The sequence below is a fragment of the Echinops telfairi genome, unplaced genomic scaffold (genome assembly GCF_000313985.2).
Source record: "Echinops telfairi isolate 266 unplaced genomic scaffold, ASM31398v2 ScPeMD7_9;HRSCAF=40, whole genome shotgun sequence".
NCBI lineage: Eukaryota > Metazoa > Chordata > Mammalia > Afrosoricida > Tenrecidae > Echinops > Echinops telfairi.
The window spans coordinates 69,245,132-69,252,909 of NW_022103906.1; the positions used below are offsets into that span (position 1 = coordinate 69,245,132).

The following is a 7,778-nucleotide window of genomic DNA, read 5'->3' on the forward strand; positions in this document are numbered from 1 at the left end:
TACAAACTCTGAATTCTTTAAGAAAATGTACAACTTTGTATGTGTGTGTGTGTGTGTGTGTGTGTGTGGTGGGGAGAGGGGACAGTTTGTGAAGGTTATTTGTTAGTGAGGTTGCCAGTTTCCACATAGAGTATAAAACAGAAAAACATAGAAAAAAGTGGACACAATGAATAAGTTTTAGTCACGATCTTGCCCTACCTCTGGCCTATATTGGCTATCATGATTAAGAATTTGAAGCAATTATTTACCTGGCATTGTTTTGGGGTTAGTTACTTATCTCTTTGGAATCTGTGTTCTTATCTCCGAAATAGTGATACTACGTCCAGTGTGAGTGTGAGTGATGAGGATTAAGTTATGTTTGTGCAGTCGAGCAACCCCAGAATAGCCAGGGAATTGGTGGTTCTGAATGGAAGACGGCATCATCATCCTCCTCACCATCACTGTCATTATTATTTTTCATGTTGTTGGAAACACAAGATATACTGAGACATTTCATGAAGGAAATTTGAAATATTAATTTCTTCTATGCTTGTATTAGATTTTTATTTGATCAGAAATGTTACAAATGCCTCAAGTACATCTCAGGATTTTAAACCACTAAAACTTTAAGGAAGTCCAATAGAGCTCTTGCAACAATCCATACATATCCATTGTGTCAAATATATCTGTACATATGTTGTCATCATCTTATTCAAAATATTTTCTTTCTACTTGAGCCCTTGGTATCAGCTCCTCGTTGTTCATTTTCCTCCCTCCCCATATCCCCTTGATAATTTAGAAATTATTCTTTTTTGTCCCCCCATGTCTTACACTGGTGGCTGCCTCCTTTCACCCACTTTTCTGCTGTCCATCCCCCTGGGATGGGGGGGGGGGCGATACGTCAATTATTGTGATCGGTTCCCCCCTTTCTCCCCCCGCCCTTCCCTTCCCTTCTTTTTGTCCCTGCTCCTCTTATTGGTCTAGGCGGGGTGGTGGGGAGGGGTATCTCTTCTGGATTTCCTGTATTTGGAGCTCTTATCTGTACCAGTATACATGTTCTGGGGTCATGATAGTGGGAGGGGAGGAAGCATTAAAGAACTAGAGGAAGGTTGTGTGTGTTGTTGGTGCTATACAGCACCCTATCTGGCTCATCTCTTCCTTGTGGCCCTTCTGACAGGGGGTGGGCTGGACTATTTTTTTTCCAAACCTTTTTATTAGGACCTAATCCAAACATCACAACAGTCAATAGTTTAGTCATATCAAGAAATGTTGCACAATCGCTAGCACAATCAGTTCAAAAGCATTTTCTTATTTCCTGTACTCCTTGCTGTCGGCTCCCCAGTACTCCCCGACCTTCCCTTCCTGGCCTACCCCAGGAACGTTTAATCTACTTATTCTCTCTGTAGATTTTCCATCCTGAGTTCCAGAAAAATACATAACAGAGAGTAAAAAAAAAAGTCTAGCAACAATGTAGAAAACACAATGATAAACCTCAGCTTGAAAAAAGACAAAATCCAGGAAATAACAAAAACAGTCAACTTAATGGCAACTGTCTTACATGGACCTTGCATTTATACTCGTCTGTAGCAAAGAACTTCTGTTGCAGAAACAAACATTTCAGTAAAATTTCCCAGGTCTGAAGGAGTGAAGATGAAGAAGAACGCTTCATAAAAAGGGACAGATTTAAAGGTGGATTGTGTGAAGAGTAAACAAAGATTTCTTCAATGCCAAATTTTTAACAGACTAACTTGGCTATCACAAACATATTGTTGAAAATCTAGAAAGAGAACATTGGAGAAGAAAATGGGTAGGAAAATTATTTTCAAAAAATTCTCAGTATCTTTTTTTTTTTTTTAATGCAGTGGAGTTTCCCACATTTGGGGAAACTGCAGGGGTCAGCACATCCGGAGTGCAATGGATAAGCCTCACCCTGGGAAAACCACCTTCATGCTCATGGTATCTCCCCTGCCAGGTAAGTATAAATTCTCAGTATCTTAAACCCACATACATTTCTGAATATTTTCTTCTTAATATGAATATAACAAATTATTAAGAAAATTTGTCCTTTCCAATAGCTTAATTATAGTTAGGAGAAAATTTTTTATTACTTAGCTTTTGTATGTCACTGATGATATTTTTCTTAAGAGGGTATTTCAATGTTGACCTCTACAAATGCCTTAAGTGCAGTATTTTTTTTTGAAACGGGAAAAGCAATGTTGCTGTACATGTAGAAATCACTTTCTAATGTTCTTTAGCCTTATGCCATTTGGACTTGCCTCTCCAAGAGATATATTTTAGTAAGTGGCCCATTAACAGTACAAAGAGGAAGAGCATAATTTTTCTTCCATTACCACTGAACTCTGCGTTAGACATCCCTGGAGTTTGTACTGATATAACAACCACTTGCTAAAATGAAGCTCTGCAGTAAATAAATGGCAACTCCAAATCAGTGCAAGTTCCAACCCTCAATCACCCCACCCAATGTCAAGCTCTCAGCAGACATTGTTTACACAGTGGTAATCAACAGGATAAATTCAGAATATCCTAGAACAAATGATGATAAATTTCCTGCTTGAGGATGATAGGGTAATGGATCAGACAGTGACTATTTCTGTAAAGAAAGAGTGATTTGATGAAAGTTCTCTTCAGTGAGCAATTATGATATTTATTCTTTGCTGTTGTAACACTGAAAGTAGACTCTATTCTACCAGTTTATAAATATATATCCACATGTATTTATAAGTCTTAACTTTTAAAAGTTAAGAAAGAGCTTTTTAAAAAAAAATAGGTCAAAGAATAAACTGTTTACAGCAAGAGAGTAGCAGGGTATCCTTGGAAAGAGGATGCATTTCTGATGTCTCTCCTCCCACCAGGGTGACCTACTGATCCCCGAAAGAATCCCGAAGAGTGTGCCAGATACGCAACTCTGAAACAGCCTTTTTCCTCTGTAGTTGGGGTGACTGGCTAACATCCCTTTGAATGTATCAAAGCAATTTTTGTGTCCTCCTTCTTAGAATTTTATTTCCACATGTGAGACTGAGTGGTTGGTGTGGAATTCATGGTTTCCCCCATGACTTCAAAATCCTCCATAGCAGCCTCTAATGAACAAAACAGTAGAGCGACAGATCTAGATCCAGTTAATTTCTATATCCATCTGTGTTCTGACCCTTGTCAATCCCTTCACTTCAACTCGACAACTTCAGTTTTCACTCCAATGCTGATATTCATTAGATCACAGATCACATTTTCCACTTTATGTTTTCTTCAGCTGAGCTTTATTCATATATATCATATTTAAATATATATATAACATATTATATGTGAATACATATATTTATATTTACGATCATGGAAAAGTGCTTTTTTCACTTTAGATTTTTGTACCACCAATCCTGATTATCGGGGGAATGTTTGAAAGAGGTAAAGCCAATATTTATGACCATACCTACGATTTGGAAATGACTACCTTTACTGATTCCTTGCTTCATGGCCAACAGTTTCAGGTAGTGATTAACCAATTTGATTCTGAACTCAGGTAGAATCAGGTCTTAGTCCCAACATGACCATTTACAAGCTGAGTGGGCTTGCTTGGGTGACTTAACATTTCTCAGCTATTTCGTAAAATGGGTTGAACGATGCTGAGTTTAATAACAAATGTTCCAAGTGTAAATGATGCTAACAAGCAGCCAATACATATTACACGGTGATGACTGCTTTTCTGGTTTTAACCCACGGTCAACATATTCCTCTAAGTTATTCATGATCATTTGAATTGCTTCCACTAAACTTGAGCTGGTTATAAGAATAGTTAGGAAGGAAAAAATGTCAAAGTTACAACCTAGAGGTTTCTAATGCAAAAGCATTTTATAAATCATAAGGCATTATATACATTATTATCCAGATTATATACATTCTGAAAATACATGTCGTTCTTACCAAATGATCTTGGGATGGGCCACGGGCCCCCTTGAAATGTGACACCACCGTGTCCAGGACATAGAGAAGCTGGTCATGTAAGAATCCAATGGCTGCACAGTCCGTTCTGACTCAGAAACCCTACAAGACAGTCCAGCTGCCTCATGGGGTTTCCCAGGCGATATTCCTTAAGGAAGCAGATGGCTCTATGTGTCTCCTGCAAAGCAACTGCTGAGTTTGAACTAATGATCTTTCAGTTATCAGTTGTGTGCTTAAACACTGCACTAGCAGAGCTACTTCTAATGTGAGAACAGCACCCCCGCCAACCCATTTCCATCAAGTGATTCCAATAGATAGAAATCATATGCAGGGTTTCTGAGGCTGTGAGTCTCAACAGGTGTAAATAGCCTAATATTTCCCCCTAAGAGCAGTTAGTGGGTTTGCTGATCTTGCAATTTGCAAAGTCCAGCACTTACCCGACAGCCTTGGTGGCATATGCATTGCCCGCTGAGCTGCTAACCACAAGTTCAATGGTTTGAACCCACCATATGCTCATGGGTGAAAGATGAAGCTGTCTGCTCCTGAAAAGACTTCCAGCCTCAGAAACCCTGAGGAGCAGCTGTATTCTCTTTTACAGCATCCATAGGAGTCAAAATCGACACCGTAGCAATGCAGTGTTGCTGCTGTGGTTCTCAGATGCAGGGCGATCTGTTCTGACTTCTAGCAACACAATGTGCAACAGAAGGAAACAGGACATGGTCCTGCATACTTTTCACAAGTATCTTTATGTTTGAGCCCATTGTTGCAACTACTATGTCAATCCATCTTTTCCAGCTTCTTACTTTTCACTCCTTCTCCACTTTTAACAAGTCTAAGTCTCTCCAGCCTGGCCTCTGAGGAGTATTCTGGCTTTGCTTCTTCTACGATAGTCTTGCTTCTTCTTTTGTCAGTCCATGGGACTTTCAAAGTTCTTCACCAGCACCACAGCTCAAATGCAGCGACGCTTCCTTGATCTCTCGTCGTCAATGTCCAACTTGCGCATACAAATGAGACAATTGAAAACCATTAGGCAGGCCAGGTGCACCTTACTCCTCAAAGTAACAGTTTTGCTTTTCAATACTTCAGAGATGTCTTGTACAGCGGATCTACCCAATGCAATGTGCCGTTTCATCTCTTGACTGTTGCTTCCCTGAGTATTGATCATGGAACCAAACAAGATGAAATCCTTGACAACTTCCATCTTTTCTCCATTTGTCATAATGTGACCTGTTATTCCAGTGGTGAGGTTTTTGGTTTTCTTTACCTTGAATTGTAATCTACATTGAAGACTGCAATCTTTGATCTTCACCAACAAGCGTTTCCAGTCCGCCTCCTTTCCAGTATGCAAGGTTGTGTCATCTGCATATCACAACTTGTTAGTAAGTTTTCTTCCAATCCTGACAGTGAACTGTTCTTCACGTAAGCCAGCTTCTCTGATTATTTTCTCAGCAAACAGACTGAATAAGTATGATAAGAGGATATAATCCTGTGGCACACCGTTCCTGATTTTAAATCATGCAGTTTGGCCTTGTTCTGTACACACTCCTGATCCATGTACAGTTTCTGCCTGAGCACAATGAAGTGTTCTGGAATTCCCATTCTTTTCAAGGCTATCCATAGTTTGTTATGATCCACGCAGTCAAATGCCTTTGCATAATGAATGAAACACAAGTAAACATCTTTCTGGTCTTCTCTGTTTTCAGCCAAGGTGCATATGAGGTCAGCTATGATATCTCTTGGTCCATGTCATCTTCTGAATCCAGCCTGAACCTCTGGCAGCTCTTTGTCAATATACTGTTGTAACCGTTGTCTGATGGTTGTCAGCAAAATTTTATTTGTGTATACAATTAAAGATATTGTTTTATAATTTGAGCATTCTGTTGGGTTATTTAAAAAATCATTTTATTGGGGGATCGTAGAACTCTTATCACAATCCATCCATCCATCCATCCATTGTGTCAAGCACATTTGGACATTTTTTTTGAATGAGTACACACATGGATCTCTTCTAGTCAGTTGGCCAAGTAACTGTCTTCCAAAGTTCCTGACATAGATGAGTAAGTGCGTCCAGTGCTTCATCAGCTTGTTGAGTTGTTTCAATTGGTGTTTTGTCAATTCCTGGAGACTTATTTTTGACTTAGCTCACTTTCAGTACTGCTTGGACTTCGCCTTCAGTCCAATTGGTTTTGAACAGATGCTACATCCTGAAATGGTGGAATGTTGACTAGTTCTTTTTGGTTCAGTGACTTTGTGACTTCTTTCCATGTTCATTTGATGCTTCCTGCATTGCTCAATATTTTCCCCATAGAATCTTTCAATATTTCAACTTGAGGCTTGAATTTTTTCTCTCTACTTCTTTCATTTTATGATATGCTGAACATGTTCTTCTTTTTTGGTTTTCTGACTCTACGTCATTGCACATTTCATTACAATATTTGACTTTGTCTTCTCTAGCTACCCTTTGACATTTTCACTTCAGCTTTTCGACTTCCCGTTTTCTTCCGTTTGCCCTAGCTACTCTGTGATTCCGAGCAAATTGCTGAGTCTCTTCTGGCATTCACTTTGATTTTTCCTTCTGTCCTATCTTTTTAATGACCGTTTGCTTTCTTCATGTCATCCCACAGCTCATCAGGTTTTCTGTCCTTAGCATTCAATGCATCAAATCTATTCTTGAGATGTATTGGAAATTCAGGTGGTATGTGCTTATGGACTTATTTTAATTTTCTTCAGTTTCAACCTGTGTTCACATATGCTCACTTGATAGTCTGCTCCACTGTCAACTGCTGGCCTGGTTTGAGCTGCTGATATTGAGCTTCTCTATTGTCTCTTCCCACAGGTGTAGTCAATTTGATTTCTGTGTATCCCATCTGGAGAAGCCTACATGTATAATTGTCATTTGTGTTGTTGAAAAAGCTTTGAAGAAGTCATTGGTCTTGCAAAATTCTATCATATCATTTCTGGATTCTTTGTTATCATTAAGCCATATGTACAAACTACTGTGCCATCCTCTTTGTTTCCAACCTTTGCATTCCAGTCACCAATATTTATCAACACAACTTGATCGAATGTTTGATCAACTTCAGAATGAAGACTTTTATAGAATTCTTTAACTTATGCATTACTAGCTTTAGTGGTTGGTGCATAGATTTGAATAGTTGTCTTGATTGGATTTCCTTAGATGCAGCTAGATCTAATCCTGTCACAGACAGCACTTCACGTGAAGATAGCTCTTGAAATACCCCTTTAGACAGTGGATGCAACACCATCCCTCTTGATTGCATCAGTTACAGAATTGAAACCCATAGGGGGTCACTATGAGTCAGCATTGCCTCAGTGGCAGTGAATTTTGAATGCCTAGGATATCTATCTTTATGTGTTTCATGATACCTATTTCATTGGTGATGACTTCCAATTTTCCTAGATTTACAGTTCGTACATTCTAAATTCCACTTATTCATAGAAATTTGCAACTGTTTCTTCTCATTTTGAGTCTAGCACCACCAACAAATAAAGGTCCAAAGTCTTTACTCCCACAAACTTCCTCCCACCCTGTCTTTACAGTTGATGCTACTAAAAGACAGCTCTTCTACATGCATATTTTCAGGACTTTCTGTCCTGAGAGGCTCATCTTCTGGCCCTATTTCTGAAAATATTCTACTTCCATTTATTAAACACTCAGTATCTGACAATAATTAATTCTATCCATAAGGTTGTCAGTGGTTAATTCTTCCGAAGTGAACAGCCAATTCCTTCTTCATTGTCTGTTCTTAGTCTGGAAGCTCTGCTGATACCTGTTCACTTTGGGTGAACTTGCTAATCCCCCCTAAAACCAACTGAAACCCAGT

At 39.1% G+C, this 7,778-nt stretch overlaps 1 pseudogene; it reads right to left on the reverse strand.

Annotated features, from left to right (window-relative positions):
* Nucleotides 1–1,831: 1,831 nt before the first annotated feature.
* LOC115868416 lies at nt 1,832–1,959 on the reverse strand (annotated as a pseudogene).
* Nucleotides 1,960–7,778: the final 5,819 nt, after the last annotated feature.